Genomic DNA, 27,502 nt, shown 5'->3' with positions numbered 1-27,502 from the left:
TCAACGGCTACCGGAGCTCATAGCAAAAACAGCACAATTGCTTCATCACTTATGACATAAATTTAAAATCTCATTAAAATTACAATAATTGTATAGCTTTAGAAGCTTTAGTATATAGCTTTAGAAACCTTCAGAAAGGAAGGTATATTCACAAAAATCAGCTTTTTTTTCTATGCTGGGGAATCTTCTAACAGACCGAGCTATGTCGGACTCCGGCGTCTCCAAAGAAGAAACGGGAGAAAAGGAAGACCGAGGTCTTCCTCCTCCAATTCCCCCCAGGAGACTATGCCTTGCATAGTTGCAAAAAGGCAACAACGATTACCGACTAAACCCCATCGAGCTCCACAACACCAGCTAAACGAAACCTACGGTACCACATAGTGCACACCGAGGGTCCGTCTTCGCCGGTACCTGTCCTGATGATAGGACCGGATTTAATCCTCGAGAAAATCCCGAAGGACATCGTCTCGGGTAACAAACCCTGGGCTGCGCACAGGGGCCACCTTGCACCGCCTCACCATCGAAACGAATCGATAAACATACCTACTGCTAACACGGACAGCCACAAAATGATAGCAGTAGGTTTATAAAATCCCAATGAATTCTGATCGAACGGTCGGATAACCACTTGAACGGTCAATTCGTTCTTTTGTCGACTATTTTTATATGTATATGAGAACGGTCGGTTCGTTCCTTGTCGCCTTTGTGCCTGTCTTTTAAGAAGTCAAAAAATGTACTGCCTACCGCTCGTCACGTACGCCCTCGTTCTATTTCTTTTCGAATTCTTGTCAAGTCTCTGTCTTAGTCTGTGTCTACTATGTCTAGTCGTTGTAGTTCTTATGTCGTGTCAAAGAGGTTGCACGCCACGACCCTAATTAATAGCAGAGCAGACTGTGATAATAACAACTCTCTGATCCGAAAAAAATATTCCACCGAAAAAAAATTAACAAATGGATTTCAGTTTTATTTAAACTCTTTATGAGCTTGGCGATTAATCTAGATTATTCCACGGTTTACACTCAAACTAGAATAGATGTAACAAATTATTCACGGACCAGCACTAAGCGTAGGTACGTTAATAAATAGTGCAGATAATCGCGCGTCTACATAGATTAATTCAGGCAATTACGTGTTCGGAATCCCTGATAAAGGAGCGTGAAATAATTTATTCGAAGATTTTGGTATGTCTTAATTTGTTTTCAGTATTCACTATATGTGCATATACATACATTTTGGAAACTATTATTTAACGAATTACTGTTAAGCTTTTTTTATATTGCATGGTTTCCCCGATATTTCGGCATGTTGCAAGCGCCGTGACCCAGGGGCAGACTGAAGACTGCGGCTAGGATGTTGGGAGCAGACCTTTTTTTCAGTCTACGAGGTGGCGGTGACCTCGTCCCCTTAGGTCGCCCCGTAACCTTCAATCGGGGGGAATAAGCAGAGAAATCTGGCTACCTTCTTTCTAGTCATTTTTTTTGTGTCACCACCGAACCTCTAAGGGATTCGGGTTCAGCTATTTAGGTCTCTCACGTAATTTTATTAAGATAAAATGATACATCTATAGAAATAGTTTTGACTGGTTGGTAGGCATTATAGAAGTATTTCGTGAAAATTTATCAGAGGCTAACGTATTGATACAAACATTGATATTTGTCTCAGAATTTGTTTTCCGGTATAGTCACGTCACTCGGTAATCCACTACTTAACTTAGAGAAGGAGAAGGTATGCTTCATTTCAGACCAAAACATAATTAACACAATAGGCGATCTTGTCGCTAAAAGCGATCTCTTCCACTCAACCGTTTACCTACTTAGCCATTAGGTTAAGATGAGAGATGAGAAAGCAGGATTACTTTACGAAAATTTTAAAGTTTTTTTTTTTTTTTTTATTGCTTAGATGGCTGGACGAGCTCACAGCCCACCTGGTGTTAAATTGTTACTGGAGCTCATAGACATCCACAACGTAAATGCGCCACCCACCTTGAGATACAAGTTCTAAGGTCTCATGTATAGTTACAACGGCTGCCCCACCCTTCAAACCGAAACGCATTACTGCTTCACGGCAGAAATAGGCAGGGTGGTGGTACCTACCCGCGCGGACTCACAAGAGGTCCTACCACCAGTAAGTTTGTGGATTTTCTAATTTTGTAAACTTTTAAACGAAATATATATCTAATGTTTTCTATAGTCTGCAATTATACATGCTTTCTTGTTAATAATATAAGTGGCTTATGTTGAACAAGCACAGAGTATTAGTGTAACGAAAGCGTAACGTCTCCAATTAAAATTTATAATTTAACGTGACACTTGCTTTTATGTGTCTACAAAAGATTCAGTGTATGACTATCATAGATCTAAGGGGAAAACGGAAATGACGTTTTAAAAATCTCAGTTTGATTAAGTACTACATATAAAAAATAAAAGCAATCTGAAATTGAACTATACTTGTAATTGTAACTATACTTGAGACCTTAGAACTTATATCTCAAGGTGGGTGGGGCATTTACGTTGTAGATGTCTATGGGCTCCAGTAACCACTTTACACCAGGTGGGCTGAGAGCTCGTCCACCCATCTAAGCAATCAAAAAAAAAAAAAAAACTCAGCGGCTATAAATTAGAGAAATGCGTTTACGATTAGTATCTGACCAAAGTTACGGCTTCAGCCACCTTCGGCTAAAATAAAATAAAAAAAACACTGCCCACCTGGTGCTAAGTGGTTACTGGAACCCATAGACCTCTACAACGTAAATGCGCCACACACCATGAGATATAAGTTCTAAGGTCTCAGTATAGTTACAACGGATGCCCCACCCTTCAAACCGAAACGCATTACTGCTTCACGGCAGAAATAGGCGGGGCGGTGCTACCTACCCGTGCGGACTCACAAGAGGTCCTACCACCAGTAAAAAACTGCCTAAGACAGCATTTAAAAAAATTAAAATTTGGCTACATAAAAAAACAGGAGCCGTAATGCAAGAAATTGTAAAATAGTATGTCAACATTTTTCAATAACAAATTTTCAGTAATATTTATCTTGCAATGACTGCGTACGGCGATAGTAAATAGAACATTAATCAGATAAAACGAACACCATCATTCGGTCGTAGATGAATTCAGAAAATAATAAAAATAAACGACTTTTATCATTTCGTCTCGAGTTCATTCACTGTTATTGTATAACTTCCGTGACCACGAAAATTGCGACGTAATCAAAACGTCGGAAATAATATTGTATATTGACAATAAAAACGCGAAATTAAACTAACCGTGAAAGTAGTTTTAGTTAAAACCGAAAAGCCTAAGAGAATTTAGTATAACAGTTTTAATTCTTAGATTTGACTGATTCTTAAACTTAGCCGCGTTACCCTTCATTTTTAATTTGAATTTCGATTTATAAAACAAACGACAATATTTGATTTTATAAAGTTGCCAGTCTTGAAAATCGATAGTATCATAGGACCGAATCTAGTATATTGTTTACGCTTGGGGCATTAAATTCTATAAACTGCATTTCAATTGTACTTACTTACTTTATAAACCTGAAGCTACTCCAAATTGTTTTTCTGTGCGCCTGCAAAGAAAAAAGAAAACATTATAAAGATATGATTTTAAATTTACAAGACATATTTGATTTAAATTAATCTTAAGGGATATTTTTTGTTTTGTTTTTAATGACAGAATTATTATAATTAAGCAATCAGTATTCCGAACGATGTCTTATAACGAAATCATTTAGTCTACTCTTATTTATGACTCTGTACTACTGCACCTGTTATTTGCCTGTTAAGTGTTTGTCTGAGATAGAATATTTTGATAACCCTATAACTTGGCAATGTTGGAAAATGTCATTAGGTCTGCACTCGTAATAATGGGTAAACTAATACTTCTGTTATACTACGCTAATAAATATGTTTCTTCGAGTTAATCTAACTCGTCATCTGAATATTTCATAACCATTCCGGTTGTAAAATTCATTTATGTTCCCGTAAAATTATTTCCTGTGGTCCTTATGTTCCTCGATAAACCTATTTGAGCTATCATCAGAATCAGAATTTAGCACCATATAAATGGCGTATTTCTGTTGAGCTATCTAATATTTAGTATCGATAGTGACTGCTCTGGATAATATTGAATTCGGACGGTATGGGATTAATGACAAATATACCGTTGTCGTAGAGATATTTATTTTATAATTCAATTGAAATGACAGTAATTCTCCTTAGTGGGTTTTTAAGTAGTGAAAAACAAACAAAGTTTTGAAGTGAAACTTCCTTATCGGCGTTGGAAAAAAATTTACCGTCACATTTTTCGGTTACGCGTCACTTTTTTCCGTTACGCGCCATCTGTTTTGTATTCATGTCTATGATAATAAAATCCTTTTGTTTAAACTTTATCTAATTTAACTTTTTTGTATTCATGTCTATGATAATAAAATCCTTTTGTTTAAACTTTATCTAATTTAACTTTATTTAACCAATTTCTAGAAAGTTGCATGTAGATCATTTTTCGAAAAATAAGGCCATAAACAAGTTTCACTTCTTACGTGTGTACACTAGTACACGCACACATTTTTTTTTTAGTAGTTTATCTAAAAAAAATATTATTTTTTATTACTTAGATGGATCTGCGAGCTCACAGCCCACCTGGTGTGGTTACTGGAGCCCATAGATATCTACAACGTAAATGCCCCACCCACCTTGAGATGTAAGTTCTAAGGGTCTCAGTATAGTTACAACGGCTGCCCCATCCTTCAAACCGAAACGCATTACTGCTTCACGGCGGAAATAGGCAGGGCGATGGTACCTACCCTTGCGGACTCACAAGAGGTTCTACCACCAGTAATTACGCAAATTATAATTTTGCGAGTTTGATTTTTATTACACCATGTTCCGTACGTATTTCATTAGAAAAAATGGTACCCGCCTGGGGATTCGAACACCGTTGCATCGTTAGATACGAATGCACCGGACGTCTTATCCTTTAGGCCACGACGACTTCGGCGACTTATCAGCGTATAGTATAGAGGAGTATATTTCCGATAGATATATACATACATATATCATACAGTTTATTAATTGATAGTACCGTATAAACATTTTTCCTATTCGATTCGCTCACCGATTTCAAATGCAAGATAAGTAACTCGGAAGCTAACAAATCAAATATAGTAAGGGAGGCTGAGAACAATGAGCTAACGTTATCTATAGCTGATAAGATACCAGAGACTCCTACAGTAATGATAGGTACCACTAATGGCGACCAGTTACCGGTTACGGCACAATAGATATCGGTTTTCCTGCATTGTAACGGAATTATTGCAGAATATTTTAATTAAGGTGCTTGTCTATGGCTTGGCGTTTTCGATTCAGGTGTGTTAAGTTTACGAAGGTAATGAATGCGCTTCGCCGAAAAATTACGGGCTAAATTATTTAACGAATCATTCTGTCGTCATGAATGACTCGCTGGTTCAGTAGTTAGCGGCACTAACTGTTGTACCGAGGGTCGTGGGTTCGATTCCCTCGTCGGGCAAACGTTCGTGTGATGAACAGGTTTGTTTTTTAATACGCTTTTATTATTATTTATTTTTTTATTGCTTAGACACTTCTAAGCAATAAATAAAAAAAAAAAAAAAAAGATCGGTGAACGAGCTCACAGCCCACCTGGTGTTAAGTGGTTACTAGAGCCCATAGACATCTACAATGTAAATGCGCCACCCACCTTGAGATATAAGTTCTAAGGTCTCAGTATAGTTACAACGGCTACCCCACCCTTCAAACCGAAACGCATTACTGCTTCACGGCAGAAATAGGCGGGATAGAATATTAGCTTCAGACGTATGTATGCTTGTAACGGAATCTTTGAACGTGACTTTGACTCCCTTCAAAACGTCGGATTAACTCGAAATTTGGTATATTTATCAAGGACCGACGACAATTCAATATAAAAAAAATATTGAAAAAATTGAAATTCAACTAAAAAATAGAAAATACATTTTAATAAATTTGAATTAAGAATAGTGTAAGGAAAAATGATTTTATTATAAAAAAAGCGGTCATCGTCTAGTCAATATTGACATTATAAATACTACTGTCTATTGTGACTTCATCACACTAAAACCAATTCCTATAAAATATTTATAATACTCAAAACACTAGTTAAACGAATATAATTTAAGGGAGTGCTATACAGAATCCAATCAGCCTAATTAGCACAATATATTGGCATGCGGGACAAACTGCAGATAAACCATATAACATCATGGATTTAGAACTGACGCAAAGCCCTGATTAATGTGCCCTGATACCACAATCGTCTATTTCGCTCTATACAATACATGTCATTGTAATTGAACTTATTGAGAAATCCAATGCGATATATTTCGGTTAGGCGCTAACATAAATTTAGCACAAGGTGAACCGTAAGAGCTTGTTTGGTCGTCAATTAACTAAATAAAATAAACCAAAGATATACTGAACCTTTACCGATTCAGTCTGGGTTTGTCAGATGCAAATTCTTTTACATTCCAAAAAACAGTTGATCTCGCTTAAATATCCACACGCCGCTTAATCTTAAATTTGGATCTCTATGATATGCGTCAATGATATCGATGCGTTTCAAGTCCAAACCATTGACGAGTCATAAATTCGTGTGTAGTGTTCACTCCGTACAGGTCATTAATGTTGTACATAGGCGGCACTGAAAATTTCGGGAATTAACGGAGTGACACATCATTACTATTTAAAAATGTATTTATTGCTTTTCGAAGTATTCTCCGCGAAATTTGACACATTTTTCCATTCGATGGAACCAATCATTGAAGCAACCATTCCATTCGGAAGTTGGGGTCTCCAAAATGGCCGTTTTGTAGGCGTCCACAGCTTCTTCAGGTGATGAAAATCTCTGTCCACGCAATTTATTCTTTATTTTAGGGAAAGTATAGAAATCATTAATTAGGGCTTAGGTTGGGGCTGTACGGCGGATGGTCTAATAATTCTATGTTTTCTTGCTCTAAAAACTCTTTTGTTCTGTGCGCGGTGTGAGAACTCGCATTGTCGTGATGGAGGATGATGCGGCGGTTGCAGTTCTCTTTACGGAGTTCAGAAACGACCTGTGGCAAACAAATGCTAGCATACCATTCTGCATTAACCGTTATTTGTCCCTCAAGAGGAATAGTCGTAACATGGCCGGTTTTGGAGACAAACGTGGCCACCATTTTTTTTGCAACACTCCGTGAACGAACAATTTTTGTTGGCTTTAACTCATTTTCGAACACCCAAACTCGTGACTGGTTTTTTGTTCCGGGTTCGTACGCGTATATCCAGGATTCGTCACCTGATACAATGTTGTATACATCATTTGAGGATCCTGCGTGGAATCTTTCGAGAGTTCGCAGAGTTCGAGTTACGCACCAAATAACGTGAGCCGCTTTTTGCTCTTCACAGAGCGAATGCGGTATCCAGCGAGAAAACAACTTTTTTACAGCTAATTGTTCATGCAAGATTATTTGTATTTGACTCATGCCAATGTCTAAAGTTGCCTGAATTTCGCGGTATGTCACATGTCGATCTTCCTCAATCTGCTTGACACGTCCACGTTGAAACTCAGCAAACCAGCGATAAATTGTGGTTTTGGATGGGGCTTCATCACCAAATGCAGAAATCATCCGGTCAACACACTGTTTTTGTGTTAAACCACTTCGAAAGTCATAATAAATCATCGCTCTTGAATTTTCTCGAGTCAATTCCATTTTCTCAACGACTAAACAAGTTTGACAAAACCTCGTGACAAGACTGAGAATCTTTTTTTAAATAAATAAATGGTATTCGATTTTTAAAACCAAGGAGTTTTCAATTAAAAAGATTTTAATATGACAGGAACAGTGGAAATATTCCATTCCCGATACTTTTAGTGCAGCCCTCGTATATGCCTTGTCAGCGCTATGGCTACCGCGACAGAACTCGTGTTCCATAATTAAACCATTCTTATAGTATCCTAATTTATAATAAAGAATATAACTGTAGGGAAAACAAAGCAAAAATGAACAAACAAATTACTGAATTTGAAAATTAAATTCCATATGTTTCCAAATAAAATTCATTTTGCCAGCCGTACGTAAATTACGTTTCAAATGGCCAGTATTATAAAACAGCAACGTCATAGGTAAAAAAATGTAATATCTAAAAAAAATTAATCCTATTAATTCAAGATTTTTTTTAACTTAGTACCCTCATTTTTTTGTAATTGAAGTGTTCGTATCGTATACATTAACAGTATAAATATCTAAAAGACGTCTTTGTTAATTACTAGTGGTCGCCCAGTGATCGAATTTTGACCATAATTAATTAAAATTATAAGATTGAACATTATTATGGTTCTATTGTCAAATACCATACTTTCTATTCTCAATTTGACCACCAACTTTAATAATAAACAAAAGAGTATAGTTTTTTTTATTGTTTTAATGTATTTTTATGCATTATTTAAAAAAAAATTACATAACATTTTGCACTCCTTCTCTATAATCTCTATAAGTGTGGGAAATTTCATACTCCTCCGTCCGCGCAATTTTCACGTATTAATATATAGATTCTGTAATTAAATATGTAATAGTTACCGTGTAGTCTCTAGGCTATGTCGTTGGTCAAGCCTAGCGGGGGTGGTTACAGCTTCGTATAATAAAATCGGACTAGCAACATTTGTAATTTGAGTAATTAGTGATCGAAGAGCGGTCATGTGCCCGCACGACTTGGTAGCTTCATTCTACAAACCGCATTCCGGTTCGAAGGATCCGATAGTAGTCTTAATCCAAGCTTCAGGATTTTTCATGTAAAATATAAATAAATATTATTTTAATATCAAACAATCCGTTCATTCGTGAATTAAGCTCACTTAATTTTTTTTTTAGGTTACAATAAATTGCACAATTTTTTATTTTAGACAAGACCCGAAATAATTTTTTTAACGAAATCCTAATCGATGTTAAAATAACAGTAAATCGTCCAGCAAACGGTCTAAGGAGTATCTAATTGCCGTATTTACATTTAAATCGAGCGTGCTTCGCCTGTACTGGATTTGTTTAGGAACTAAGTCGATGTTAACACAGCTACTGTGCACGCGAGTTCTCGGTTAAGATTTAGTGAGGAACACGTTTTTGTGGACGTTGAAACAGCGTTCTGTTCTAACTTATCTGCAAGTAAACAGTCTCATGTTCATCTTGTCGAGATAATAAGAAGTGCACTTTAAGGGAAAACTATAAAGGCGACTTTAGACTTTTAGAACAAATCGAATGTCCGTTCTAGTTTTACGAATTGTGCTCTAGTAAAAGATTTATTTGGCACTGTAAGTCGTTTTTACAGTCCGTTTATCCTTAATAAGTATTTACGCTTGATTTTACAGCATGAAATAATTTTTTACGAGAGCTAGAATCGCAGGCTATTAGCAGTAAAATGAAATATGGGATATTCCTAGCTTTTGTTACTATCTATTAAAGATCTATTAAGTTAATTTTAGAATAAATAAAAAATTAGAACCATTACATAAAACTTAATGGGGTAATAAAGAATGTTGTGAAGTTTTCATCCTGCGTTTCATCTTGAAATAATCATCGCAAAACGTTAACTAATCCGAAATAGTTGAATTTATGTGTGTAATGATGTACGTTCAATGATGAAGCTGAATTTCTTCCAACACATTTCTTCACAGAAGCCCTAAGCTACCGTCGGCCTGAACCGGTCGGTATATTATTGTATCTAAATTTATTATAACTGTATTTATAAGGCCATTGAAATTCGATCTCCTGCTGCGTTCGAGTTAGACGGGAGCTCGAACAAGATTTAACAAATCAGAGATGTTTTGACGTAACGACTCAACATTCTAACGCGTACTAATCGATCGATCTGCATTTCAATATCGATCATTCGCTTTACAGCTTTTAGCGACGCCGATTATCAATACAGATAGCATTAATATCGTGGGCTTATATATATAGACGCTTTTTAATGTTATGCTGAATATATAAGTATATAATATATAAGTGGGGAGATCGGTACTTTTTGGTCAATTCACACTGGCACACTAATTTTATTTTAAAATAAGAAAATATAAATGACAGTCATCAAATTGACATAATAAAATATTTTGTTGTTACACTAAAGATACACTAAATTTCGCCATAACATCCCACATATATGTATGTATATTTTGGATTTTTATTTTTTATTGCTTAGATTCGTGAATAAGATCACGGCCAACCTGATTTTAAGTGGTTACCGGAGCGTATAGACATCTACAACTTAAATGCCGTCGCCCACTTCGAGATATGTTTTCTAAGGTCCCATTTTTTACAATAAAACGGCAGTTCACGGCAAAAATACTACCTAGCTGTACGGACTCTTAAGACGCCGCACCACTAGTCATTTTGAAATTGAAAGTATTGCTCTTAAAATAATTGAGTAATCGGAAAGAAATCACACACGATAATCTGGACCCGAAGTAAGATATCCTGTGTGAGATTTTTTGTGTGTGTTCAATTGGATTCGGGAATGGTTTAAAACTACAATTCGTTACCAAAATGTATTATTAATTATTATTATATAAAAGTTTCAAGTTTTCCAATTTAATACGAGTACAAAACAACATCTATCGGATCTGTTACGGATATTTATGTTATTAATATACATAGTATATAGATAAACATGCAGTGAAAGAGCAAACTTGTAAAATTACCTGGGACAGCTGTTCTTTTAAGTTATATGAAGAGAAACATATCCTAATTGATAATGTATTTCAAAAGCACGTGGCATTACCCACTATATTCTCTTGATGTAAAATGCTTAATACCCACATGAAAAAGATACTGCACCTAATGGATCTGAATCGTAATAAGATTTATTTAATTTCGCGCGTTCAATTAACTACAAAATGACAAAACCGGAAAACAGTAACCGTCCATGTATAAATTGAATCTGATTAGTGACAACCAGTCTTTTACTGCCATTCTGAAGTATAACTTCATTGGCAATGAACATTCCGACTAAACCTACGCATTTTTGCTAAACAAACTACAACAATTACTTTAATTAACGCTAAAGACTTAGTTAGGGTGGGGTAGCCGTTGTAAATATACTTGAGACCTTAGAACTTGTATCTCGCGGTGGGTGGCGCATTTACGTTGTAGATGTCTATGGGCTGCAGTAACCACTTAACACCAGGTGGGCTGTGAGATCGTCCATCCATCTAAGCAATAAAAAAAAAAAAAAAACTCGAACATCCGAACGATCTAAATCTGTCAAACATCGATTTTGTTACGATATACTTAGATATCGATCTATCGAATTCGTTAGTGGACACCGCACTCAATTATACGAATCAATTGATCCAGGTTAAGAGAAATCCAGGACCACTAATAGAAATTACACGGCTGGACGATAATACGTACATGTTAATAGACCGTAGTAATTATCGTATGTCCTATAGCGTACAATTAGTTTGATTGTTCGAACAGACGTGAATGTGTAACATCGGTGCTTCGATCGGGGTAAAAAAATAATGAATGTCAGCGAATAAGAAATCTGTATTGATGTCTTTATTTTTTTGCTTCAATAGAAAGATGGGTTTGTATCTTTTTTTCCTATCTATACTGATAGCCTTGAAAGGCTATTTCAGCTTCTCCTTGACGTGTAGGTGAGCTCACGGGGCTCAAACCAGAGTGTTACTAACACTGGCTCTAGCAAAAGCAATGTTTCGCACGATCTATCACCGTTCCACGAGTAGTTCGTATATTTTGCCTATCGCTGGGAGGAGACTTATCGGACGGTATTCGTGTCTGATTGTTCGGAGTCACTGTTTACTTTAAGGCGTAATATAAACAATGAAAAATATGTAAAAACCATAACAAAGAGAAAAGTTTAGATGTGTTTTTTAGTTATATATCTCTGGAAATCAATAAATATATCGCAGACTGCGTAAAGGTATAAATTTTATGTCAGTTACCTCAATGACTTCCTTTTATAGCTTACTTAACGTTGCATGTATATTTTAGATTTGCAATATTTTAGAATACATTTCATTTATTTTATAAATACACAATACAATAAATAGATACAAGAAGAAATTGTATTAGATATTCACTTACGGACATCGTAAATAATTAAAAAAAAAAGCTTCCTCCAACACGAGGAAGTATACTTGGTTGTTAAAATTTATGAATTACTTATTTCCTTTGATTGGTTATTCAAGGTGCAAATTTTTCAATGAATAATTTACTCGTAATTCACAACATTTTTTCGTATGTACAACAACATAGTTTAGACTTTAATGTAATGACTCAAGTATTAAAATACCTTGAGGTTATCGTAATCATCGATCGTGTCTTCTGTTGAACATAAAGCGTTTAACTTTTCAAGTAAATTCAATTATTCAGCCGGAATTTGATTTTGTACGAATATATAAAATTTATTTACCGACTCGAGCGAAAGAATACTAAATTGCGTGTCTTAATGTAGCAGTATTAAATAATGTATTTGCATTTCATTAACATACAAAGATTTCAAATAAAGAAGCAGATATATGTATTTTTGTGTATCTTAATATTTTTTTTGTTTAAAATGTTTATTTTGGAAGCGATTTACTTATTTACTAACAAAGAGCGTATTTTGTTTACAAATCACAGAAGATTTTAAGCAAAATCAAATCCGAATGGAAAGGCGTAATTGGCTGTTTTGGCGGCAACGTAAATAGGCTTCTGAATAAAAGAGACCGGAAAAGTGGTTATTGTCAATTTAATTTCCTAATCACCAAATTAAATTTCGCCGTTCTTTGTGGTCGCCGAGAGTGAGAGTGGAGGCCGCCTGAGTTAAAGAATTGAATGAAATTGCCACAACGACGGTAGCACGTGACCGGCGTCATTCCGATGGAGTCTCGCCAACTTTTTGTGTTGACTCGGAGAATTTATTGAGCGAATGCTTCATTTAAATAACTCACAAACACTTATGGTCTTATGGTTTAACTTTAGGGATATTAGTTTTACTTTCATTGGAAGAGGAGCTTTCGAATTTTATAACGAAGCGAGCCTTATATTTGCTTGCTGAGTTTTGGTCATGAGCACGAAAGCTACTCTAGCCATCCATGTTTTAAAGTAAACCAATATGATTTCGATCTGGAATTCTCGTAAACAGATCATTCGAACCCCAAATGCCTATTGCGGCAAATAGTTCTATAGTAATGACTTAATATACTCGTAGTAGTGACAACGGCTGATAGCAGTATGTTGTAGGTATCATCTTCCCTATTTCTGCTGAGACGTAGTCGTGTGTTTCAATTTGAACGTTAAGCCGTTATACAATAAAAAAATTGAACACATATCTCAGAGTGAGCGAACTCATTTGATGTTTAGGGGCTCCGATAATTCGTCTTTTCGCATTAAAAGTGTACAATTTCCAAAAATATTCGATGCTGAGTTAATATTCCGAAACATTTGGTATCACCAGTATTTTTCTCATAAATACTGTCAAAAGAGCGTAGGTAGTTTAATTTTAGTTTTATATTTTTAGTTTACCTATATTTAATTTAATTTAATTAAATTTATTTTGAAAGACATAATGTAACTTGTAAAAACTAAAAAATAAATGTTGCGAAGATGATTAATATTAACAATATCATAATAATATGTGAAACTTTTAAAACACTCTCCTGTAAAATTGAGTAAGTTTTGAGATTACACAGTTTTAACGCGAGAAGACGAATTGATGCCGGGCCGGCCGAGAGCTCATCTGCTGAAATACAAGACTAAATACAGGCCAAGGCAATGTAATGCCGGGCATCGACAGAATCAGGCGACAGTTGCATTTAAAAGTTAATTGCTTTTTTTTTCAATCGAATGAAATTTAAAGAGCGTAATGCAGGTAATTGAATTTAAAAGGGCGATAATTAAGACTTGTCCGATTTTAAATTGATTAAAAAGAAGAACGTACGGTGAAAGCAAACGAAGATACAATGAACCCAGTTTACAATTTAAGCAAACAATAAAATACTTTCTACGCTGGTGGTAGGACGACTTGTGAGACCGCGTGGAAAGTACCACTACCATGCCTATTTCTGCCGTGAAGCCGTAATTCATTTCGGTTTGACGGTTAGGGCAGCCATCTATATCTATACTAATATATAAATTTACAGTGGTTTTTACGGATGTTCCGTTATAACTACTGAACCATGGATCTGATTGACTTGAAACTTGGTATCTATGTAGAAAATACATGTACTTAATGGATAGGCTAATATTTATATGAGTGTTGGACTCCCTACACCAGTTGTGGGGGCGTTAATGATGAGAATTTTTATGAGGGGGGGGTGAAGAAATAATAATGTTAATTTTAAATGCCCAGCGAAGCGGACAGGTACAGCTAGTTGTACTATAAAATTGAGACTTACAACTCATGTCTCAGATAGGTGCCGGCATTTACGTTGCTGATGCCTATGGGCTCCGGTAGCCTCTTAACATCGGGCGGGACGTAAGCTCATCTACCAAACAAAGCAATAAATATTAGAAAAAAAAACCTTATGCTTTACTAAGTAAACTCCATCAAAAGATAGCATGCCCGTCTGAATTAATTGTGAATTCTTGCTGCGAATTACTTAGTTATCTTTTACAAACATTGAGTCACAGTATCTATTGCCGCCAAGCAACTAAGTTAAAAGGTTCCTACGTTGAGAAATTAGATTTTATTAATTTATAGACTATAGATATAGACTTAGGTGTAGTATGTACTCGCACATATATTATTACTATGTATAAAGTAATTTTAACGTTATTTCTTGACATACTCTGTGCATTGAAACCGTTTTCGAAAACATATGAAGTGTTTTTTTTTTTATGGAGAATGAGTTATCGAAACTTTATAGTCATTATAAGAAGAATACTAAAAGGGTTGCTCGTAATAAAAAAAGGATAGAAATGGTCTTTTGGAAAAAATACTAATTCGCAGCATAATTAGGCAGGATTGTAATACTCAGCCGTGTGGGTTTATTATACGCGCTATTCAGTACTAGTATATTTCCATTGCTTGTATACGTGGACGAGTTTCGGCTCACCTGGTCTTAAGTGGTCACCGGAGCCCATAGACATCAACAACGTAAATGCTGCCACCCACCTTGAGACATGAGTTCTAAGTCTCAGTTTTTACAGTACAACAGCAGCCATGCCCTTCGATCCGAAGCAATAACTGCTTCACGGCAGAAATAGGCAATGCGATACGACACGTCGCCTTAAAATCAGTAAAAGCTCGTCTGCTTGTCTTTAACGACGCTCACGGGAATAAAGAAGGTGGTACTATTCTATATAAAATTTCAACTAAGCTAAGCTCCGATAAGTACAACAAAAATTAAAAAAGGACAAATTCCTAACCAATCATATCATTGAATTTGGAACGTAAATTCGAATTGAGAGCATTCTACTTCTGTATGTCATTAAAAACTATGTCATTATTATCAATTTTTAACCGACAGCAGCTGAACTGATCAGTTCATCTGAAGGCACATCGTAATTAAAACAATTAAGTTTTTTGTTTGCATTTTTTAATCGTTTGAAAAACAACCGGACCGGGTCTAATTGAGATTAATCGGTTTTGATACTTTAACGATCGAGATGCCCGTTGCTTGCGATTTCGTAGTCTAACGCTTTCGAAGAGGCAAAAATTATTTTGCAATTCAAATTGAGCGTCGGGTGCTATTTTTATTAACAGCTTTCCATCACTCAGCAATTTAAAGGACAATTCTTTTTTCCCTGTCAAAGCGTTGGTAGTTTACGCCGTAGAATAAATAGCCAGTAGCACTATGGAGACAGCACACTCGTTGCCTTAAAAACGTACTGTAGTCGCTTCTCCGTGTGCTATATATGTTACAGATATACAAAGAGCACTTACACTTACACTTACACTTATTACTGGTGGAGGATCTCTTAAGAATCCGCGCAGGTTGGTATCACCACCCTGCCTATTTCTGCCGTGAAGCAATAATGCGTTTCGGTTTGAAGGGTAGGGCAGCCGTTGTAAACTATACTTGAGACCTTAGAACTTATATCTCAAGGTGGGTGGCGCATTTACGTTGTAGATGTCTATGGGCTCCAGTAACCACTTAACGCCAGGTGGGCTATGAGCTCGTCCACCTATCTAAGCAATAAAAAAAACACATACACACACAGAATTACATACTGACCTAACGTAATTGAATTTTATGTTAATATCTTTCTATTGTTTCGTTATTAAATCTATATTTAATTGTATAAATAAAAGGCAGCTTTCAAAAGATATAATAAACATTACGCGCACTGAAATACGCCAATACATTTTTCTTGTTAATAAAAAACACATATCATGAAATATTTGACAGCTACAGCTTGGCGATACTATTTACACTTGGAATGGAAATAACAACATGCCTTTATTAGGATTCAATGAATATCTTTAACCACTCGCATCTCAATTACTTATCGACGATTACCTTTCAGCAATACAAAATGAAAACATTCATAAAGGTGCAAAATATTTTATGATCTACCGTGAATTTATGATTTGGCGTGAGTTTGCGCACAAATGGTGAAATATATCTATACATATAAAATAAAGTCGTGTTAGTTACACTATTTATAACTCAAGAACGACTGAACTGATTTCGCTGAAAATTGGTGAGGAAGGTAGCTTAGAACCAGGAGTAGGACATAGGATACAAGGACATTTTTATCACATTCCCGTGGGACGTGACATAAAACGTGGTATAACAAAACGCAACTGATATGGAATAACAAAACGCAACTGACAGCTAAACGTAATATATTCTATGGTTAACTATAGTAGAGTTTTGAAGTTGACCGGTTGATCTGTTTGAAACAAACCGTGTGGCGCAACAAGGTTCGCCGGGTTCGCTTGTTATATTTAAAAAAGAAGTTAAAAATATTATTAAAAAACATATTGAAATTTTCTTAATTAAAGCGATGTCATCGTTTTACTCTATCAGCTTGAACGTCCAATGGTAAACTTAATTATACATAATTACGTAGTATCAGTACCGCTACCTGTGCCTGAGATAATACTCGTAAATAGCATTATAAAATTTAATTAGAAATACGGCCAGAAATATTATGGTCAGAGGCCAGAAAGCCATATAGGCCACGAAGATGGCCCAAAACATGTACAAATATCATGTTGACTAAAATAACAATCTTAGGCGACTCCTCGCGGTCCCTTAACCACATACAAACATTCAAGCGCAGCTTGATTACTTTAGTTTACCAATAAGGTGTTTCAATTGACCTCAAATGTGATCAAGACAAATTTGATACCATCTTAATGCCTTGATGTTCTAGAACAAAGAAATTTATTACCTTTTTATAATTCACTCTCTAATCTCATTATCAATATTATTATAATTATTATATTAAAATATGGAAAAGGCCTGAACGTTTATTAGCTGCTTGAGTATCGATTTAAAAATAATGTTGATTATTATATCGACAATCGTAAATAAATACCATCAATAACAACGGGAACCCTAGTTCTGAAATAAAACGATTTGTGGTCGTTTGGTTGCATCACTAAAAAAACCACTTGCAGTTTTCGCTGATACGTGTGTTTTAAAGCCGAGAGATTCCAATATCGATTTAAATGCTGTAACCTACGATCGTTTGAATATCGATTAAATTCGATCGTAAAACAAATCGTCGGCCGCGCCCTCTGATGCTTTGTCGACAGTCGGACAGGTTGCCGGCTGGTTGTGTATAAATAGCGCGGTCGATGTACGGCCTCCGAGCGTCCTTCACTCGGCAAAGCTTGCCGGATCAATGGACGTCAGGGCTGCGATAAAGCAAAGTTCACACGTCGTGTTCTCGCATTAGAACTGTACTAGTGGTCCCGCAGTAGTCGAAATTCGACTATAATGTTAGTTGAAATTGTATGTTTAAACATTATTATGGTTCTATTGTCAAATACTATTATATTTCTATAATATAATCACAGATTTCACCAAAACTTACACTATAGATTCTTCTTCTCAGTTGTTCACTCAAAACTTACTAATTTTACATGAGAGTGTCTTAAAGGTTTTTAAAATGTAATATTTTTAATATTAATCATATTTGCAATATTTGCAACATTTTTTTATTTTTTTACCAGTTACGTTATCTGTCTTTTAAGGTAAGATAAAATTATGTATTAATTTTGTTAATAGCAATCAAAACATAGGTAAACTAAAAAAAAAATAATCTAAAACTAAACTACGCTCTTTTGACAGTATTTATGAGAAAAATATTGGTGATACCTTTTACGCATACTAACTCAATTTCTAATATATTTGGAAATTGTACACTTTTAATGCGAAAAGGCAACATATCGCTTCGAATCAGCTGTTGGAACGAAATCACAGTCGTCACTAAACGATTTTATTGTACTCGACTACATCGGCGGTGCACGATTGCTAAGTGGCAGAATACATTTAAAAAAAAATTACAGTTATCGGTATTATTAAGATGCTAATTACGAGAAGCGTTTCTTTGAAACGAACGGCTTTGAAACCGAAAATGAAACTCAAAATTAATGTCTCGGTTGTCGTTAAAGTAAAGCAGTATTCTTTTTATTAAGTAAAAAAAAGGTTTCCAACTGGAGCAAAAACTGATATATTTGATAACTAAACGAAAACAGTCACAAAAATGAGCATTTTATGTTGAACTACTAAATTATCACTCAATTACTTAAATCCACATTACACAGATAATAAATTGTCAATTTGATTTTTGTTTATGTGCTTCTTGCGTGCGTTTATTGTCATAATATCTCGAATGATAATTTCAGAGATTGATTTAAATAAGCCTAACTAAACATTTATTGCATAATTAATAAGAAAAAATATATTTGGTATATAAATTTTGAAGCGCATTCCAATTCACTCTAGTCAAAGCATAAACCTTACTATACTTTTTGGGGACATCGCCTTACACGGCTACTGTAATTCAAATTTTAATTATAATAATAATAATTTAAAGTATTCTAGAGCACGCAATCACGGACCCATAGTTACAAAGTCGAGTTTAGTGATAGAAAAAAACGACTAAAAAAAACGACTTGACGTACAGTCCGTTATTGTTGTTTTCTAGTCCTTTCTGTTTACTAGTTGTTAAAAAGAAAACAATAAATTGTTCATCGAAAAATGCAGTTACATTACATGCACAGAATATTTATAAATTTTGAAGTCGTCGTGGCCTAAAAGATAAGACGTCCGGAGCATTCGTGTTGAAGCGATGCACCTGTGTTCGAATCCCGCAGGCGGGTACCAATTTTTCTAATGAAATACGTACTCAACAAATGTTCACGATTGACTTCCACGGTGAAGGAATAACATCGTGTAATAAAAGTGAAACCCGCAAAATTATAATTTGCGTAATTACTGGTGGTAGGACCTCTTGTGAGTCCGCGCGGGTAGGTACCACCGCCCTGCCTATTTCTGCCGTGAAGCAGTAATGCGTTTCGGTTTGAAGTGTGGGGCAGCCGTTGTAACTATACTGAGACCTTACAACTTATATCTCAAGGTGGATGGCGCATTTACGTTGTAGATGTCTATGGGCTTCAGTAGCCATTTAACACCAGGTGGGCTGTGAGCTCGTCCCACCATCTAAGCAATAAAAAAAAAAAATTAATTTGCTAAAATTCAATTAGTTTCATGAATTCCATACGAATAAAATATTATACATTTATGGATTCTAATCGAGATAAATCTGTAAACGACCTTTAATTGGAACTACACTCAATTCCATCAGTGGGCAGTGTGTTGTCTCTACCTCTGGCAATATTTTCCAGGAGTGACGCCTATCTTCATACATATTTAGTTGGATTATTTGCTTGCTTGTCTAGGAAGTCAAAAAGTAATACAGATCAATGCGTTATTTGTTCGTGGTAGATATGTATATACATACGGTATATAATATAAGGTAATCAGTAATGTATCTCTATTTCACGTCTCATACCATTTTCTACCGTTATTGCTATGGACTTTTCATTTAAAAAGTAAAAAGCATCATCATATTGACATTTTACCCGATAAGCACCGTTCTTTAACAATTGCAAATTTTATGACTGTCTCGCTCTTCGCAAAAAAAAAAACATTGCTGTTGTCAATTATGTGGAGGTATTATTACTTGTTTACGAGCATTAATTGTTTCTTCAGTGCACGATGCTGATATAGACGGAACGCTGCATTTTATTGTTGTAACGAAGAATAAAACTTTCTAATAAAACATTTTATTGATGTCAAATTTAATGAGCATTAGAAATTATTTTCTTTACAAACGTGTTACAAAACACATTACTTCCCAAATTCCAACAAATAGAAGGAAATGCTAGAAAGGTAACTTTATCAATATATCCTTAAATCATTATTCACTCTTTAGCGAGCGTGTCATAGATATCATCATATTCAGACAGTTTCATATGGTCATTTGATAGTGAGCCGATACACACAGCTAGCTACCTTCCTAATTTGGTCGACTTGATACGATCAAATGTAGATTCTTTTGACAGGTTATCTAGGAAAATTAATGTTTATTTTCAAAGAGACAAATCTAGTTCTTAACGATCTGCAGTGAAGTCACTAAGCGAGGAATTTTTAAAAGTGAAATTTAGAGAATTTTGATATTTTGGCTGAGTACTGTTTCGATGAGATTTTTTAATAAGATTGCGTTAGAAAATTAGCTGTTTCAAGTCAGTTATAAGTCAAGTCATTATTTGAGTAAGATATAGCGAATTAACATAATCTAAATGTTTAAGTTATCGGTTGCTGCTCAGATAGACGTTTAATAATAAATTGTAGTTGTAGTTTTATAAGAAGCATGGCTTCCCAGTCGTAAACTTAACTTGACGTTCATAATTTAATTGAAAATTGATCAAAAATTTCTTCCATAGTATCAGATTTTACGATAAGGTACTAAATTCTCTAGTTCATAAATTTATAATAAATTATCTGCGTTAAATCAAGAGGAAGCTCAAACGCAATTTGTACTAACTTATAGCGTAATTCGTATAAACTTATTAGTGTTCCTTTTTTTCATCGGAATAACAGATGATGCTAGTGAAAATATATACCTTAGAATCTATGTACATTTGCTCCCAATACTAATTGCATGAATTTTCCATTTAGCTAGTGTTTAGCGCTTTACCATTTAGATATTCTTTCAGACTATCCGTAAAATCTTATACCTTTAAACGAGCAATTCTCGGAAACGGCTCCAACGATTTTCATAAAATTTGATGTACAGGGGATTTTGGGGGCGATAAATCGATCTAGCTCCGATTTATTTTCTGAAAATGTTGTTTAATTCGTGTTTTCAATAATCAACTTTATCGATAATCAACTTTATGACTCTTCCCAACATCTATTGGCGAATTATTGTAGGCAACTAACCGCTTTAAAGACAACATGACCATCATGTTAAAATGATATAAAAAAAAAAAAAAAAACGAGCAAAGCTCGGTCATCATCTAGTTGTTTTAATATAAAAAAAATAATTTAATATAAACAAACAAACAAACAAGATCGAGCCAAAACTCGCGTGGTTACTGTTGATTTTTTTTTTATTTCGTCTTCTTTCGAAAGAGAAAGCAGGGGAACTCAGAATGACGATTTTAATTTTTAAATAAGTGTTTTCGGTCTGAATTGCCAGAATTAAAGACACAAAGCAGTAGATTTTTAGATAACATACTTTACACGCTCGACTTCTTAAAAGGTTAATTTGTTTAATTTTATCTTATGTATCAATGAATATCTGTGAATTTCTTTTTTGGTGTTCATTGTATGCTTGAACTTATTTGTTTTGAAGTTAAGACGTTGTTTGTTGCAAAGACAAATAGCATTGAAATTTCAGAGAAGATTTGCATCTGAATACCAATATCGTGAGTTTAAGAACGCGCCACTCGGCTAATAAGTTGCTCCAAAGCAAACACTGGTGGTAGGACCTCTTGTGAGTCCGTACAGGTATTCCACCACCCTGCCTATTTCCGCCGTGAAGCAGTAATGCGTTTCGGTTTGAAGGGCGGGGCAGTCGTTGTAACTATACTGGGACCTTAGAACTCAATTGGGTCCAGTAACCACTTAACATCGGGTGGGCTGTGAGCTCGTCCACTAATCTAAGAAAAAAAATGATTTCCGTTCGATTTAAGGTATGATTTTGGAGGCCCTGTATTCGCACGCGTCATTTTCATTCATTGCGTCATAATTACCACGACAAAGTTAGTAGGCACGATATGTTTTGGTAAATCTACGTAAATATTTTCATAAAGATAGCGATAGTCATAGCGGAGCGTGATCGGGCTTTACAAGTAGATTTAAGTGTGTATTAAAATTTTATAAATAGGATAGTCGGTATTCGTGTATGTGTTTACGTAATCCTTAAATGTATTAGGTACTATATTCGTTCTCATGCTGCGTGTCTTACCATAATATTACACGTACCCACCAATTACTGCACTACTACTGGGTTCTTTGTATTGCTTCTATTTGTAGCAATGGTACCTGTTTTTTTTTTTTATAACTCAAAGCTTGTGCGTCAGCATTCCTTTTGTTTTTATCGTTTAATCAATTACATTATACAGGATAGTAATTGTGAGGAAATTTCGCTTCGTACGTATTTATTATAGGATTTATGGACCTCTTTAATTGCAGTGCTCTGTTATGATTTAATTGTTTGATATAACGTCACTGCAAACATAGACTTTGAATTAATACGTTTTGTAATTTATAAATCTTATTTTTTGATTGCGTAGATTAAAGTACGAGAATTTTATGCAAGTTAAAAGTTTTTTTTTTTTCGATGCATTGTCTCTGGAGTTTACTGGTCATCGGAGTTAATAGACATCGTATCGTTAAGATTAAGGTTAACCTACCTTAATACACAAGCTCGAGGTCTGAAGTGTAATGTCGCATCCATCAATAGAACTCATGATAGCTTACCGGCAGAAATAGACATGATGGTGACCCAGCTCGACCCTTGGAGTCACGGAAACGGATACTTAGCGAGTTATGACTTTAGTTAACAAAACTACTTCGCAGTCACCGGATAATGATAAAATAAGAAAGCACCTACGTAGCTTAAACGATTTAACTAAAAATAGTTTGAAATATTGAAATTGCGATATTAAAAGCTTAAAGAGACGTCTGAGCCCCTCCGGACATATTTCAAGAGCAGAACGATTCTCGTAACGAAGTCTTCAACACCTGACTCATTTTGCGTTAATTTTTTTATGGGCTGAAGGCAATTTGTAAAATGATTTTATGCTTTTACGACCGCAGGTACCGGCGTTTGGTCGCTTTGAAAGATGCGTTGACAGCCGGACAGATAACGCTTACATGAGCATATAGGTAGTAGCGTATGTTAGCATTTTAATAGGCACTTTTTCATCTAGCGTCTATAAATGTATATATTGAAAAGTAGATAAAATCTACTCAGTCTTTACCATCACATCTAATGTCGGTTTGGTAGTATACATTCTATTCAAGTATCAAGTTTGATTCGCATCGGCGCGTGTTTCTTTTTTTAATTTTTTTTTATTGTTTAGATGAGTGGACGAGCTCACAGCCCACCTGGTGTTAAGTGGTTACTGGAGCCCATAAACATCTACGACGTAAATGCGCCACCCACCTTGAGATAACAGTTCTAAGGTCTGAGTATAGTTACGACAGCTGCCCCGCCCTTCAAACCGAAACGCATTACTGCTTCACTAGGTTCACTGCTAGGTAGGGTGGTGGTACGTACCCGCGCGGACTCACAAGAGGTCCTAGCACCCAGTAAAAACGTGTAGGTGGATATTGAAAGTATAGGATCGAAGGATAGGAAAGGACAGAAGTATGGGCCTTTTTAATTGTAAACTCATGGTCAACACATAGGTACATGAGATCGGAGTTTTCGGAACTCACGACTACGGCAATTATTGAACTCATAACGCGATATGGATTAAAAAAAGGAAACTTAAACAATAACCGACAATGGAATATATCCACGCTACTCAATTCACATTATTTATACAAAGAATTGACAAGTATAGAGGAAGAACTGACTACCATAGACCACAATAGATTAGGATAATTTGCCATGTGATCTGCATATAGAATATTTATCATTCTAAATTAATTAATACATTCAAAGTTAATTACTAAGCAATTCGTTCCAAAAATTAGTCATTCAAAATAATTCGTTCTAATTTACGCAATAAGCACTCATTCATATTGTAGCGAATCATCAAACGGCTCAGAGGATATTAACTTGGAAAAGTTGGTTAAAGACACAGAATTTGGGCCTCAACACAGTCGTATCACTCGATGGTAATACGCAGAGCATCTAAACTATGGAGTCTTCAAAATAAGGCAGAAAAAATGGTGTAGAAAATTACCACCATCTAAAATTAAAAGTAAACTTTAAATAAAGTAAACAAAAGCACAACCAGTCTACCAGCTGGTCATTGCCTTGAAGCTCAAGCGTCGCCAGGCCCTTAATTGCACCTGTAATTTAAAATACTCCAAGGGACATAATTCCATTTGTTTATAGACAATAGCAGTTTTAAGCATTCTCACTTTACAAATAGAGTTGTAATTTCATTAATACGCTTTTTGCAACGAGTGACTTAGAGGGCAATGAGTCGGAATGCCGTACTCGTACAATTGTATGCGAATGAGATTTCTTGTCAAACGTCAAATTTTGTTAGAAAAGTATGAGTTGTAATAATTGCATATATATGTAATATGTGTATGTATCCTTAAGTTTTGATTGTACTAACAGCTATCCAGCACATTTACAAAGTCTAAGCATTTCAAGAGATCTATTCCATTCCATTCCATTGCATTCCATTCTATTCTACTTTTTAAATAAATTGCACTACTTTAACTTAATAGCTAATTAAGAAAATATATTTTTAATAAGTTGTGTTATTCTATTTGAGTGATGTTCTCTTTTTAAAACTTTTACTCCGATAACGCCAGGCTTGGCCGCACCCAACTATGAAAAATAAAAAATAAATGAAGTTTATCCAGATGCCTGAGCTAAAGTGTCTATAATAACAAAAATTCAACAGAACACATTCGAACCGATGTAGCTCTAACAAACAAATCCACCTATTCTTTTTTTTGTAACAAAAGACGAACGTATCAACAGTATCAAAAGCATTTTACAAATATCACTTCTTATCAAAGAAAAATACATAAATCATTCAGATCCCTCAGGAGACAGCGAGGAAAGCCGTTTAATTGAGCTATGACCACTATTCACTTGAAGCCTGTGACATTTATCACCGAAGATATTTAAATTACAATTCCACATTATAAATTTATTTAACAGAGCTTGGCTTGGGACAGAATAAATCACACTGTAATGAGGACGTTACGGTTACAGATTATCTTAACTGCGGGAATGAATCAATTTAACTTTAGCAACCTCACATTATATGCTAAAAATACATAAATCTGGCGTACGCCCTTACACGCAAACAAATCATAAAAAGACTATAATCTATTATACATATTAACGCTAACATTTACAGAGGGCACAAGTATGAAGGAATTGTTTTAAAATGTGGAGGCTATCCACATTATAAACACAATTAACGGGTGCTCAACTCGATTTTTATATAAATCATAAATAGTGCTAGGAACACATTAAATCTTATTGTTTATAAAATAAAATTGCAGTCGAATTAGTCTCAATCTAGATTCAAAAGAGTGCATGCAGTGCGATGTTAAAGGCAATTTAGTTTTACTGGTTACAGCATGAAAAAACATAAGTATTCAAATGGAAGATTGTGGTAGGCAGCGGCTTGGCTCTGCCCCTTGCATTGCTGAAGTCTATGGGCAACGGTAACCACTCACCATCAGGTGGGCCGTATGCTCGTCTGCCTACAAGGGCAATAAAAAAAAAAAAGAATAATAATCTCCAATAAGCCTACTTAATTTTAATTTAATTTAATTTAGTTTTTCAACACACCAGCCGACAGTCGAAGTGAACGATCATATAAATTCACTTTCGAAACATGTTTCCGTTTGCGAAAAAATTATTTAATGTCATTAAAAACTTTATCGGCTTTGATCAGGACCGTTCATGTGAATTCGCGCTGCCCTCGTGTCATATCTTATTCGAGCTTCGAAATTAATATAGGCAATCATAATAAGTTTAAATTCCATTTTCGGCGAAGAAAGTTCGAGATTAAATGAAGCACTTAACAGCTTGAATAAGTATTAAATGTAACTAAAATAAACAAAAAAATTTTTGTATCTGAATCTTATGACAGAGACCTACAAAAAACTAAGGCATTTACTACAACTTATATCGTAATTGTGATGGACATTAAAGAATGATTATGACAGTTTTTAGCATAATCAAGACGCGACTCTACCGGTAAACGTTTGAAGTGTGAGCTAAAAATACCAAAGACGGATGATTTTGATGATGAATGTACGGACTGGTTACATTTACGGTAGCTGTCCATTCCATGAGTGCCGGTAGATACGGCTTCCTTCGACAAGACATTACAGAATAAAAACAGAATGATCCGAACCACTTCTTTTTAAATCGTTTGAAGTATTGGAAGATATCGACGATGAAGGAATAGTACCGTGTTAAAATTAATTGAAAAATGTTTATTTACTGGTTGTAAGCCCGCACGGGAACAACTATCGGCTTCGTGACTTAACTGGCAGGATGATGTTACCACACCAGAAAAATGGCACAATGGCGGCGTATCACCATCTAGTCTGAGTCCAATCACCCATCAATGTAAGGTGTATATTTTGTATGTATGTATGTATGTAGGGTGTATATTTTGTGTGGTGAGGCGGCGCAAGGTGGCTCCTGTGCACCGCTCACGGTGTGTCTCCGAGACGACGTCCTGCGGGATTTTCCCGGGGATGGAGTGCCGTCCTATTATCAGGATAGGTACCGGCGACGGCGAGCCTTCGGCGCGCACTGTGCGGTACCGTGGGTTTCGTGCAGTCGGAGTGGTGGGGCTCGATGGGGTTTAGTCGGCAGTCGGTTTTGCGGGGTAGCTCTTGCGTGGCTGACGCCGTGCAGTGCCTCGCGCGCCTACTCTAAGCGTAGTCTCCCGGCAGGAATTTGGAGAAGAGGAGGACCCCTGTCTTCTTCTTCTCCCTGTTCTTCTCTGGAGGCGCCGGAGTCCGACATAACCCGGTCTCTTACCCTCTCGAGTATCCGTAAATGGATTTCCCAGCGTTAAAAAAAAAAAGGGTGTATATTTTGTAACTGATATCGCTAACGCCTCTACTTAGGAATATAAAAACGAACACAACGGATGCTAAGTCAAATTACCATTCATAAATTTCGAACAAAGACTCGTTAATAGCTTCCTGCGGAGTGAATCGTGGAAACCACCACGTCACGCGCCTCAGCCCCTGCTCGCACCTCGCCCCGCGCCCGCGTACCGCCCCCCGCAACCCTCAGTCGTCAACGACTTCGCGCTCGTGCGCGA

At 35.7% G+C, this 27,502-nt stretch overlaps 1 protein-coding gene across 4 annotated transcripts in view; it reads right to left on the bottom strand.

Moving 5' to 3' along the window:
- LOC101746405 (circumsporozoite protein) overlaps positions 1-27,502 on the bottom strand; it is a 119,341-nt gene that overhangs the window by 20,232 nt on the left and 71,607 nt on the right. For 2 of the 4 annotated variants that reach the window (XM_021352129.3, XM_062673442.1), the window contains one exon: positions 3,529-3,573. The gene's annotated coding sequence lies outside the window, so the exon portion shown is untranslated. The remainder of the gene's footprint in view (positions 1-3,528; positions 3,574-27,502) is intronic. The other 2 variants (XM_012695849.4, XM_062673443.1) reach the window with 1 other exon arrangement.

The sequence above is a fragment of the Bombyx mori genome, chromosome 17, assembly GCF_030269925.1.
Source record: "Bombyx mori chromosome 17, ASM3026992v2".
NCBI lineage: Eukaryota > Metazoa > Arthropoda > Insecta > Lepidoptera > Bombycidae > Bombyx > Bombyx mori.
The sequence above is the reverse complement of the archived record's forward strand: the minus strand, read 5'-3'. Positions and strand labels throughout refer to the sequence as shown.